Raw genomic sequence first — 13,450 nt, 5'->3', positions numbered from 1 at the left:
TGAGATGTTAAATTGTTATATTATCATGATATTATGATATATAATATATCTCAGTATGATGTATATACAGTTAAATGTCATTACAACGATAATCGTTACATATATGTCTCGTTTCGAAATCATTAAGTTAGTAGTCTTATTTTTACATATGTATTTCATTGTTAATACACTTAATAATATATTTACTTATCATTTAACATAATTAACCAAGTGTATCAATATCTTAATATGATTCATATGTACCTAGTAAGACGTTGTTATAACGATAATCGTTATATATATCGTTTTCGAGTTTCTTAAATTAATAGTCTCATTTTTATGTATATAACTCATTGTTAAAATACCTAATGAGATACATACTTATAATAAAAACATGTTAACTATATATATAACCATATATATGTCATCGTATAGTTTTTACAAGTTTTAACGTTCGTGAATCACCGGTCAACTTGGGTGGTCAATTGTCTATATGAAACATATTTCAATTAATCAAGTCTTAACAAGTTTGATTGCTTAACATGTTGGAAACATTTAATCATGTAAATATCAATATCAATTAATATATATAAACATGGAAAAGTTCGGGTCACTACAGTACCTACCCGTTAAATAAATTTCGTCCCGAAATTTTAATCATGACCCGCACTTTTTCGATCATTCTATACTTATAAGATTAATATTTACATAAATTAAACCTTACCAACATGATAAGCAATCCAAATTGTTGAGACTTATGTTTTTGAAATGAGTTTTACACAACGTTTGACCGTCTAGTTTGACCGATGATATCATGAACTATATAATATATGATAATTATACGTTTGTGTATATATATGTATATATACATATTTAACATGATCTAAGGATGTTTTAATATCTCATTTTGTATTAATAACAATAAGTTATAAGTATATTTTGAAACTACTAACTTAAGTTTTCAAAACGATAACCATACGTAACGTTATTTGACATAAATACTTATAACATATAATGTTTATACATATATCGTATATGTAATGTATTTAATCACTTTTAAGGACTTAAATACATAAAACAATAAAAGTATATTCACAAAAGATAGCTATATTTGAATTCTCATTCCATTTTTCACAAGATTTTCTATACGTATATCTAGAGTATATGTACTCGTATCATACCTAGCTTCTATACGTATTTACTATTGGTATATACACATCAAATCACCACCAACCAGCCCTTGTTCAATGCCTTATGTATAAGGTAACTACTTTTGTTATCTAGTATGACAATTTCACATGATTAAAAGATTTTTTCACAAAATTACAAACTTATACACCTTTTACACCACCATTTATACTCCATCCATTTTCAATTTTTGATTCATTTTTACCTCAAACCTCTAGCTAAAAACACACACATTTTTAAGAGCCTTAAACTCCATAACCATTCAGCTAATATCCATGAAGATCTAGCCATAAAAACATCACTTAATCACCATAAGAAAACTCTTACAAAAACACTTCAAGAATCCTTTCAAGAACACAAGTTTACTTCCAATCTTTCATCCAACTCCATCACTCTTTTGGTTCTAGATTTTTACTTCTCTTTTACAGCAATCTTGTCCAAGTAACTTGAGGTAGTAACTTTGTTCATAACCTTATTCGATTCATATATATATATAGCTATCTTATTTTGTGGTATAAAATTTTAACAACAAGAACATAGTTTGAATGTTTTCAAACTTGTTTGCAAACTAAATAGATCCTTCTAACTTAACTTTTAAAATACTTCAAGACCTGTAATATAACATAAATATATGCTAATTTAACAAGGTATAACTTGGTTTTTCAAAGAACACCTTAAAAACTGTTTTTACGACGTCGGAGTGCAACCGGGGGCTGTTTGGGGTTGGATAATTAAAAACCATCTTGAACTTTGAATTGGAGGTTTATATTCTGGAAAAATGATATTTCTTATGAATATGTTAACACATAAAAATTTCATGATTTAATTCAAAGTATAAGTGTTTTTAGAAAAATGGTCATTAAATGATATTTTTGTAACAAAAATGATTAACTTCATAAGTTTCACCAAAGTTTGACCTTTGACCTGTGATTTCGAATACAAACTAAGGTATTTACAGTTCATATTCTTAAAGAGGGACTCGATCCAAGGAAGTGGCAAGTTGAACCAACGAAAACGGAGTTGTAACGAAGAAACTATGACCAAAACAAAATCGGATATCCAAGACTTGTTTAGTCACGAAAATAATTGGAGAAAAATTAAATAAATCACATCTTTTTAAAATAACATGATATTTTATATATATGTACTCATAATTTAATTTTATATGGTTCAGGATCACCCGTAAACAATACGAGAAGATTAATCATAAGATCCCATGATTGTACGCAACACGTCATTTGACAACACCGGTACTTTATGTACGCAACACGTCATTTGACAACACCGGTACCGTGGGTCAAGATTAATCTCGACCAATACATATTCGATGGGGGTTTTATTTATTTCGATGGGGGTTTTATTTATTAAACACCTAAATATGAACCATTAAAATTGAATTACTAACATCGGACTGCTAACTACGGACTAAGAAATTATTAAAAGTATTAAAAGTATAATAAGTATATATATGTGACGATTGTTTTAAAAAGAAAAGGTATTGATATATTATATATGGATAGGTTCGTGATATCAATCGGAGACCAAGTCGAAATTACATATCTTCAAGACAAAAGTGAGTATATAGTCCCACTTTTAAACTCTAAATATTTCGGGATGAGAATACATGTATTTTATGTTTTACGATATGGACACAAGTAACTGAAAAATATATTCTACGTTGAGTTGTACCACTGGCATACTTCCCTGTAGCTTGGTAACTATTATTTATAGCGATATTGTAAACGCGAATCCTGTTGATAGATCTATCGGGCCTGACAACCCCAACCGGACTGGACGACCAGTATTCAACGGTTGCACAGTACTTCGTTTCGGTGACTACACTTGGTACGGTGTAGTAAGATTTCATAATAAAGGGAATATGCGACGTGATTAAATGTTAAGTATGGTTACCAAGTGCTCAACCACTTAGAATATTCTTATTAAAATGTTTACATATGAAATCTTGTGGTCTATATTTATACCGCTGCCGGCATTAAACCTATATCTCACCAACTTTATGTTGACGTTTTAAGCATGTTTATTCTCAGGTGATAACTAAAAGCTTCCGCTGCAACATGTTGAATTTAAACAAGATCTTGAGTATGCATATTTGTGTCAAAAATAAAACTGCATATCGGAGGATTTGTAATGTAAAATATGCTAGAAATCGTATTGTTATCATCACATGTAAAGTTTGTAAGTCTAAGATTATCGCTAAACGATAATCATCTTTATTTTGTCTAAAGCCTGTATCAAAATAAGAATTATGGTTTGTAATGTAAAATATATGCAGTTGTTCTTTTAAAAATGTCGCATATAGAGGTCAATACCTCGCAATGAAATCATACGTTATCTAACTCGTTCTTATGGTTAAGGACGGGTTATGACATGTGGTATCAGAGCGATGGTCTTAGCGAACCAGGTTTGCATTAGTGTGTCTAACTGATAAGTCGTTAGGATACATTAGTAAGTCTGGACTTTGACCGGGTCTGATTTAAAAACCATTGCTTATCATTATTGGTTAAAATTTATATGTAAATATTATGTAGTACTAATGGGTTAGTTGTTATGTGATAGATGTCGGGCTCAAAACTTATTATCACATTCAGCGACTCCGAATCAGAATCTTCAGATGGTGTTTCAGTCATTAACCTATCCGATGACGAAAATAATATCTTTGGGGAAGACTCACAAATTCCGGATGAACCAACAATAAAGAACCCGGAAAGTGAACCCGAGGAGGAAAGTGAACCCGAGGAGGAAAGTGAACCAGAGGAGGAAAGTGAACCCGAGGAAGAAATACAAGAAATTACGAAAGACAAGTTCGAACTAGGAAAGAAACGAAAGGCTAATGAATTAGAAAATTCAAATCCTGAGTTTAGTAAGGATGATGTGGCACCAACTCCACTAGACACTACCACCCCTATTCCCGCTATTCCTATTCGTTCTATCCCGGCATCCAGTTCTTCAGCCCCACCGCCAAAATATAGGCAGACAGCTAGGATAAGCGTTAAGCGATTCTTTGAACCTAAACGTCCTAGAAAATAGACCAAACGATGCGCTGCCGTATTAAACCATGGGATCATATAATGTTTTGTATAATATTATTAGTGTGGTTTGCTTAATGTTCGATGTAAGATAAGCATATGTAAAATAGTGAAGTATGAAATGCAATAATTTTCCATGGTTAAGTATTATTTAGATTGTAGTAATTGGTTCGGTACTAAGCTATTAAGTATGAACATTAACGGGTAGGTACTACCCTAGATATAATTATAAAATGCTAATAAGAAGAAAAGGCTTTTATAATAATACCTGGTTCATATTATTAACAAGCTATAATGTACTATAAATACACACTACATCTATAATATTCCATGTGAATAATTATTTTCTTTCATTAGGAAATGGCGCGATTGAATCGAATGACGGAACAAGAAGTCGAGGAATTCATCAACCAGCGAGTGAACGACAGAATGTTATGGGTCGAAGCTGCAAGAGCTACTGCAGTTAACCCAAATCCTCGTGTAGGATGTACCTACAAGACTTTTCAAGATTGCAAGCCCTCATCATTCAGTGGAACGAAAGGACCGATCGGTTTAACCCGGTGGATAGAAAAGATGGAGACTGTGTTTAAAATAAGTGGTTGTGTTGAAAAGGACATGACCAAGTATGCATCGTGCACTTTACAAGATAGTGCACTCACGTGGTGGAAAAATTTTGTGAAGGCTGTAGGAGGAGATGTAGCTTATGATACTCCATGGGAAGAATTCAAAACAATGTTAATCAACGAATATTGTCCAAGGAACGAGGTTAGGAAGTTGGAAGATGAATTACGAAGTCTGAAGGTTATTGGTACTGAAATCACCAACTACAATCAGCGATTCATGGAATTAGTTTTGCTATGTCCTGAATTGGTTCCAACCGAAGAACGGAAGATTGAAATGTACAAAGATGGTTTGCCCAAAAAGGTCAAGGCAAACGTTACAGCATCGAAACCTAAGACAATTCATGAAGCTATAACCATGGCAAACGAGCTAATGGATCAGGTCATCATGGATAAGAAAGCATCCAATACTGATGTGAAGGTATCAGGTAACAAAAGAAAGTGGAATGGAAATTATGATCGAGGTAACCAACAACAATCTTTTAAGAAACAAGAAACCACGCAAGGTGCAGGTAGTGGTTCAAGCTTTGGTTACAAAGGACAAAATCCTTTATGCAACCGATGCCACAAACATCACTCTGGTTACTGTAATGTGGTATGCAACAAATGTAATCGAAAGGGTCATCTTGCTGAAGATTGTAGGGCTCTCGTTACAAATACAAATGGTACCAAGACTCCTGCCACTAATGCAAATAGAACTGCTTTGGCTACTGTTACTTGTTATGGATGTGGGAAACAGGGTCATTATAAGAGCCAGTGCCCGAATCCAGAGAAGAATATCGGACCTGCACGAGGGAGAGCATTTGTTATTAATGCTAGAGAGGCGTGTGAAGACCCGGAGCTTGTTACGGGTACGTTTACCATTAATAACTTATCAGCATCTATTATATTTGATACTGGTGCTGATAGAAGTTACGTGTGTAGAAATTTTTACACTAAATTGAATTGTTCATCATTACCTCTAGATGCTAAGTACATGATTGAGTTAGCTAATGGTAAACTAATTAAAGCCGATAAAATTTGCCGTGATTGTAAAATAAATTTAGCCGGAGAAACGTTTAAAATTGACTTGATACCCGTAGAATTAGGAAGTTTTGATGTAATAGTCGGCATGGACTGGATGTCCAAAATAGGAGCTGAAGTTGTGTGCGCCAAGAAGGCAATTCGCATTCCTCGTAAGAATAAAACGCCAGTAATGATTTATGGAGAGAAGGGTAACTCAAAGCTAAAACTCATTAGTTATTTGAAAGCTCAAAAGTGCTTGAAGAAAGGGTGCTATGCTATCTTAGCACATGTTAATAAAGTCAAAAAGAAAGAAAAAGAGAAGTGCATCAATGACGTGCCTATGGCAAGAGATTTTCCTGAAGTATTTCCGGAAGAGTTGCCGGGATTACCTCCATTTAGATCTGTAGAATTTCAAATAGATTTAGTACCAGGAGCTGCACCAGTGGCTCGTGCTCCATATAGACTTGCACCGTCCGAATTAAAAGAACTTCAAAGTCAGTTAAAAGAATTACTAGACCGTGGATTCATACGACCAAGCACTTCACCGTGGGGAGCTCCAATTTTGTTTGTTAAGAAGAAAGATGGATCTTTTAGGATGTGTATAGATTATCGTGAATTAAATAAGTTAACTATCAAGAATCGGTATCCACTACCGAGAATTGATGACTTATTTGATCAACTGCAAAGATCATGTGTTTATTCGAAAATCGACCTAAGATCGGGTTATCATCAATTACGTGTCAAAGAAGAGGACATTCCGAAAACTGCTTTTCGGACACGTTATGGTCATTACGAATTTTTGGTCATGCCGTTTGGATTGACGAATGCGCCAGCTGTATTCATGGACCTCATGAATCGAGTTTGTAGTCCATATTTAGATAAGTTTGTTATCGTTTTCATTGATGATATTCTTATCTATTCCAAGAGTGAGCAAGAGCATGAACAGCATTTAAGGTTGATATTAGAGTTGTTGAGAAAAGAACAGCTATATGCTAAATTTTCTAAATGTGCTTTCTGGTTGAAAGAAGTGCAATTTCTTGGCCACGTTGTTAGTAGCAAAGGAATTCAGGTTGATCCAGCAAAAATTGAAGCCATTGAAAAATGGGAGACTCCTAAGACACCAATGCAGATACGCCAATTTTTGGGTTTAGCCGGTTATTACAGAAGGTTTATTCAAGATTTTTCCCGAATAGCTAAGCCGTTGACAGCGTTAACGCAAAAAGGGAAGAAATATGAATGGACTTCTGAGCAGGAGAGTGCATTTCAATTACTGAAAAAGAAGTTGACTACGGCGCCTATTTTATCGTTACCAGAAGGGAACGATGATTTTGAAATATATTGTGACGCTTCGCGACAAGGTTTTGGTTGCGTTCTTATACAACGGAAGAAAGTTATTGCATACGCATCCCGACAATTAAAGATTCACGAGCGGAATTATACGACGCATGATCTAGAACTGGGAGCAGTCGTGTTTGCATTGAAGATATGGAGACACTACTTGTATGGGGTTAAATGCACTGTGTTTACTGATCATAAAAGCCTTCAACATATTTTTGATCAGAAACAGCTGAACATGAGGCAACGTAGGTGGGTCGAGTTAATAAACGACTATGATTGTGAAATTCGTTATCATCCCGGGAAAGCGAATGTGGTGGCTGACGCACTAAGCAGAAAGGAACGAGAACCAATTCGAGTACGAGCGATGAACATAAAAATTCGCATGAATCTCAACTCACAAATCAAAGAAGTTCAACGAGAAGCACTTACTAAAGAAAATATAGGAAATGAAATAATGAAGAAGTATGAGAAGCAACTCGTTATGCGGGAAGATGGAATTCGATATTTTGCAAACCGTATTTGGGTACCAAAGTTGGGTGGATTAAGGAAGTTAATATTGAATGAGGCACATAAGACAAGATACTCGATACATCCTGGAGTTGGAAAGATGTATCAAGATCTTAAGACGCATTATTGGTGGCCTAATTTGAAGACAGACGTTGCAACATATGTTGGGGAATGTTTAACTTGTTCCAAAGTCAAAGCAGAACACCAGAAGCCGTCAGGATTACTTCAACAACCAGAAATCCCAGAATGGAAATGGGATGGTATTACCATGGATTTCATCACAAAGTTACCAAAGACTGCCTGGGGATACGACACCATTTGGGTGATTGTTGATCGTCTCACCAAGTCTGCACATTTCTTGCCTATAAAGGAAACGGATAGAATGGAGAAACTATTACGATTGTATATAAAGGAAATTGTTTCAAGGCATGGAATACCTATTTCCATTATATCCGATCGTGATAGTAGATTTACCTCAAAGTTCTGGCAATCACTACAGGAGGCCCTAGGAACTCGTTTGGATATGAGCACCGCATATCATCCGCAAACTGACGGGCAGAGTGAAAGAACAATTCAGACTCTTGAAGACATGCTTAGGGCATGTGTGATCGATTTTGGAAACGGATGGGATAAGTATTTACCGTTAGCAGAATTCTCGTATAATAATAGTTATCATGCGAGCATTAAAGCTGCGCCATTTGAAGCACTGTATGGGAGGAAGTGTAGATCTCCTATCTGTTGGAATGAAGTAGGAGATCGAAAATTAACTGGTCCCGAGATCATACATGAAACTACTGAAAAGATAGTACAAATCAAGGAGAGATTGAAAACAGCCCGTAGTCGCCAAAAGAGCTACGCCGATGTCCGAAGGAAACCATTAGAGTTTCAGATCGGTGACATGGTTATGTTAAAGGTGTCACCTTGGAAAGGTGTAATACGTTTTGGAAAAAGGGGTAAACTAAACCCAAGGTATGTAGGCCCGTTCAAGATCATCGAACGCATTGGACCGGTAGCTTATCGACTCGAGTTACCGCAACAACTCGCCGGAGTACATAATACCTTTCACGTCTCAAACCTTAAGAAGTGTCTTGCAAAGGAAGAACTCACCATTCCTCTTGAAGAAATCCATGTCGACGAGAAACTACAATTCATCGAAGAACCAATTGAAATCATGGATCGTGAAGTTAAACGGCTCAAGCAGAGCAACATACCGATCGTTAAGGTTCGTTGGAATGCTCGAAGGGGTCCCGAGTTTACTTGGGAACGAGAGGATCAAATGAAACAAAAGTATCCACACTTGTTTCCCGATGACGCAAAATAGGTACAATTTTAAAATTTCGGGACGAAATTTATTTAACGGGTAGGTACTGTAATGACCCGCACTTTTTCGATCATTCTATACTTATAAGATTAATATTTACATAAATTAAACCTTACCAACATGATAAGCAATCCAAATTGTTGAGACTTATGTTTTTGAAATGAGTTTTACACAACGTTTGACCGTCTAGTTTGACCGATGATATCATGAACTATATAATATATGATAATTATACGTTTGTGTATATATATGTATATATACATATTTAACATGATCTAAGGATGTTTTAATATCTCATTTTGTATTAATAACAATAAGTTATAAGTATATTTTGAAACTACTAACTTAAGTTTTCAAAACGATAACCATACGTAACGTTATTTGACATAAATACTTATAACATATAATGTTTATACATATATCGTATATGTAATGTATTTAATCACTTTTAAGGACTTAAATACATAAAACAATAAAAGTATATTCACAAAAGATAGCTATATTTGAATTCTCATTCCATTTTTCACAAGATTTTCTATACGTATATCTAGAGTATATGTACTCGTATCATACCTAGCTTCTATACGTATTTACTATTGGTATATACACATCAAATCACCACCAACCAGCCCTTGTTCAATGCCTTATGTATAAGGTAACTACTTTTGTTATCTAGTATGACAATTTCACATGATTAAAAGATTTTTTCACAAAATTACAAACTTATACACCTTTTACACCACCATTTATACTCCATCCATTTTCAATTTTTGATTCATTTTTACCTCAAACCTCTAGCTAAAAACACACACATTTTTAAGAGCCTTAAACTCCATAACCATTCAGCTAATATCCATGAAGATCTAGCCATAAAAACATCATTTAATCACCATAAGAAAACTCTTACAAAAACACTTCAAGAATCCTTTCAAGAACACAAGTTTACTTCCAATCTTTCATCCAACTCCATCACTCTTTTGGTTCTAGATTTTTACTTCTCTTTTACAGCAATCTTGTCCAAGTAACTTGAGGTAGTAACTTTGTTCATAACCTTATTCGATTCATATATATATATATATATAGCTATCTTATTTTGTGGTATAAAATTTTAACAACAAGAACATAGTTTGAATGTTTTCAAACTTGTTTGCAAACTAAATAGATCCTTCTAACTTAACTTTTAAAATACTTCAATACCTGTAATATAACATAAATATATGCTAATTTAACAAGGTATAACTTGGTTTTTCAAAGAACACCTTAAAAACTGTTTTTACGACGTCGGAGTGCAACCGGGGGCTGTTTGGGGTTGGATAATTAAAAACCATCTTGAACTTTGAATTGGAGGTTTATATTCTGGAAAAATGATATTTCTTATGAATATGTTAACACATAAAAATTTCATGATTTAATTCAAAGTATAAGTGTTTTTAGAAAAATGGTCATTAAATGATATTTTGTAACAAAAATGATTAACTTCATAAGTTTCACCAAAGTTTGACCTTTGACCTGTGATTTCGAATACAAACTAAGGTATTTACAGTTCATATTCTTAAAGAGGGACTCAATCCAAGGAAGTGGCAAGTTGAACCAACGAAAACGGAGTTGTAACGAAGAAACTATGACCAAAACAAAATCGGATATCCAAGACTTGTTTAGTCACGAAAATAATTGGAGAAAAATTAAATAAATCACATCTTTTTAAAATAACATGATATTTTATATATATGTACTCATAATTTAATTTTATATGGTTCAGGATCACCCGTAAACAATACGAGAAGATTAATCATAAGATCCCATGATTGTACGCAACACGTCATTTGACAACACCGGTACTTTATGTACGCAACACGTCATTTGACAACACCGGTACTGTGGGTCAAGATTAATCTCGACCAATACATATTCGATGGGGGTTTTATTTATTTCGATGGGGGTTTTATTTATTAAACACCTAAATATGAACCATTAAAATTGGATTACTAACATCGGACTGCTAACTACGGACTAAGAAATTATTAAAAGTATTAAAAGTATAATAAGTATATATATGTGACGATTGTTTTAAAAAGAAAAGGTATTGATATATTATATATGGATAGGTTCGTGATATCAATCGGAGACCAAGTCGAAATTACATATCTTCAAGACAAAAGTGAGTATATAGTCCCACTTTTAAACTCTAAATATTTCGGGATGAGAATACATGTATTTTATGTTTTACGATATGGACACAAGTAACTGAAAAATATATTCTACGTTGAGTTGTACCACTGGCATACTTCCCTGTAGCTTGGTAACTATTATTTACAGCGGTATTGTAAACGCGAATCCTGTTGATAGATCTATCGGGCCTGACAACCCCAACCGGACTGGACGACCAGTATTCAACGGTTGCACAGTACTTCGTTTCGGTGACTACACTTGGTACGGTGTAGTAAGATTTCATAATAAAGGGAATATGCGACGTGATTAAATGTAAAGTATGGTTACCAAGTGCTCAACCACTTAGAATATTCTTATTAAAATGTTTACATATGAAATCTTGTGGTCTATATTTATACCGCTGCCGGCATTAAACCTATATCTCACCAACTTTATGTTGACGTTTTAAGCATGTTTATTCTCAGGTGATAACTAAAAGCTTCCGCTGCAACATGTTGAATTTAAACAAGATCTTGAGTATGCATATTTGTGTCAAAAATAAAACTGCATATCGGAGGATTTGTAATGTAAAATATGCTAGAAATCGTATTGTTATCATCACATGTAAAGTTTGTAAGTCTAAGATTATCGCTAAACGATAATCATCTTTATTTTGTCTAAAGCCTGTATCAAAATAAGAATTATGGTATGTAATGTAAAATATATGCAGTTGTTCTTTTAAAAATGTCGCATATAGAGGTCAATACCTCGCAATGAAATCATACGTTATCTAACTCGTTCTTATGGTTAAGGACGGGTTATGACATTTAAGCATGACCATCTCTCCAATTTCAAATTCTATATCTTTTCTTTTAATGTCAGCGTAGCTCTTTTGTCGACTTTGGGCGGTTTTCAACCGTTGTTGAATTTGGATGATCTTCTCGGTAGTTTCTTGTATAATCTCCGGACCCGTAATCTGTCTATCCCCCACTTCACTCCAACAAATCGGAGACCTACACTTTCTACCATAAAGTGCTTCAAACGGCGCCATCTCAATGCTTGCATGGTAGCTGTTGTTGTAGGAAAATTCTGCTAATAGTAGATGTCGATCCCAACTGTTTCCGAAATCAATAACACATGCTCGTAGCATGTCTTCAAGCGTTTGTATCGTCCTTTCGCTCTGCCCATCAGTTTGTGGATGATAGGCAGTACTCATGTCTAGACGAGTTCCTAATGCTTGCTGTAATGTCTGCCAGAATCTTGAAATAAATCTGCCATCCCTATCAGAGATAATAGAGATTGGTATTCCATGTCTGGAGACGACTTCCTTCAAATACAGTCGTGCTAACTTCTCCATCTTGTCATATTCTCTTATTGGCAGGAAGTGTGCTGATTTGGTGAGACGATCAACTATTACCCAAATAGTATCAAAACCACTTGCAGTCCTTGGCAATTTAGTGATGAAATCCATGGTAATGTTTTCCCATTTCCATTCTGGGATTTCGGGTTGTTGAAGTAGACCTGATGGTTTTTGATGCTCAGCTTTGACCTTAGAACACGTCAAACATTCTCCTACGTATTTAGCAACATCGGCTTTCATACCCGGCCACCAAAAATGTTTCTTGAGATGATGGTTTTATTGAGTATCTAGTTTTATAAGCTTCTCTAAGTACCATTTCTCTCATATCTCCAAATTTTGGTACCCAAATCCTTTCAGCCCTATACCGGGTTCCGTCTTCCCGAATATTAAGATGCTTCTCCGATCCTTTGGGTATTTCATCCTTTAAATTTTCCTCTTTTAAAACTCCTTGTTGCGCCTCCTTTATTTGAGTAGTAAGGTTATTATGAATCATTATATTCATAGATTTTACTCGAATGGGTTCTCTGTCCTTCCTGCTCAATGCATCGGCTACCACATTTGTCCTTCCTGCTCAAAGTCGTAATCATTCAATAATTCAATCCACCTACGCTGCCTCATATTCAGTTGTTTCTGATTAAATATGTGTTGAAGACTTTTGTGGTCGGTATATATAATACTTTTGACCCCATATAAGTAGTGCCTCCAAGTCTTTAATGCAAAAACAACCGCGCCTAATTCCAAATCATGCGTCGTATAATTTTGTTCGTGAATCTTCAATTGTCTAGACGCATAAGCAATCACCTTCGTTCGTTGCATTAATACACAACCGAGACCTTGCTTTGATGCGTCACAATAAATCACAAAATCATCATTCCCTTCAGGCAATGACAATATAGGTGCCGTAGTTAGCTTTTTCTTCAATAACTGAAACGCTTTC

This window comes from Rutidosis leptorrhynchoides, chromosome 4, assembly GCF_046630445.1.
Source record: "Rutidosis leptorrhynchoides isolate AG116_Rl617_1_P2 chromosome 4, CSIRO_AGI_Rlap_v1, whole genome shotgun sequence".
Classification (NCBI taxonomy): domain Eukaryota; kingdom Viridiplantae; phylum Streptophyta; class Magnoliopsida; order Asterales; family Asteraceae; genus Rutidosis; species Rutidosis leptorrhynchoides.
Note: the sequence above shows the minus strand (reverse complement) of the source record.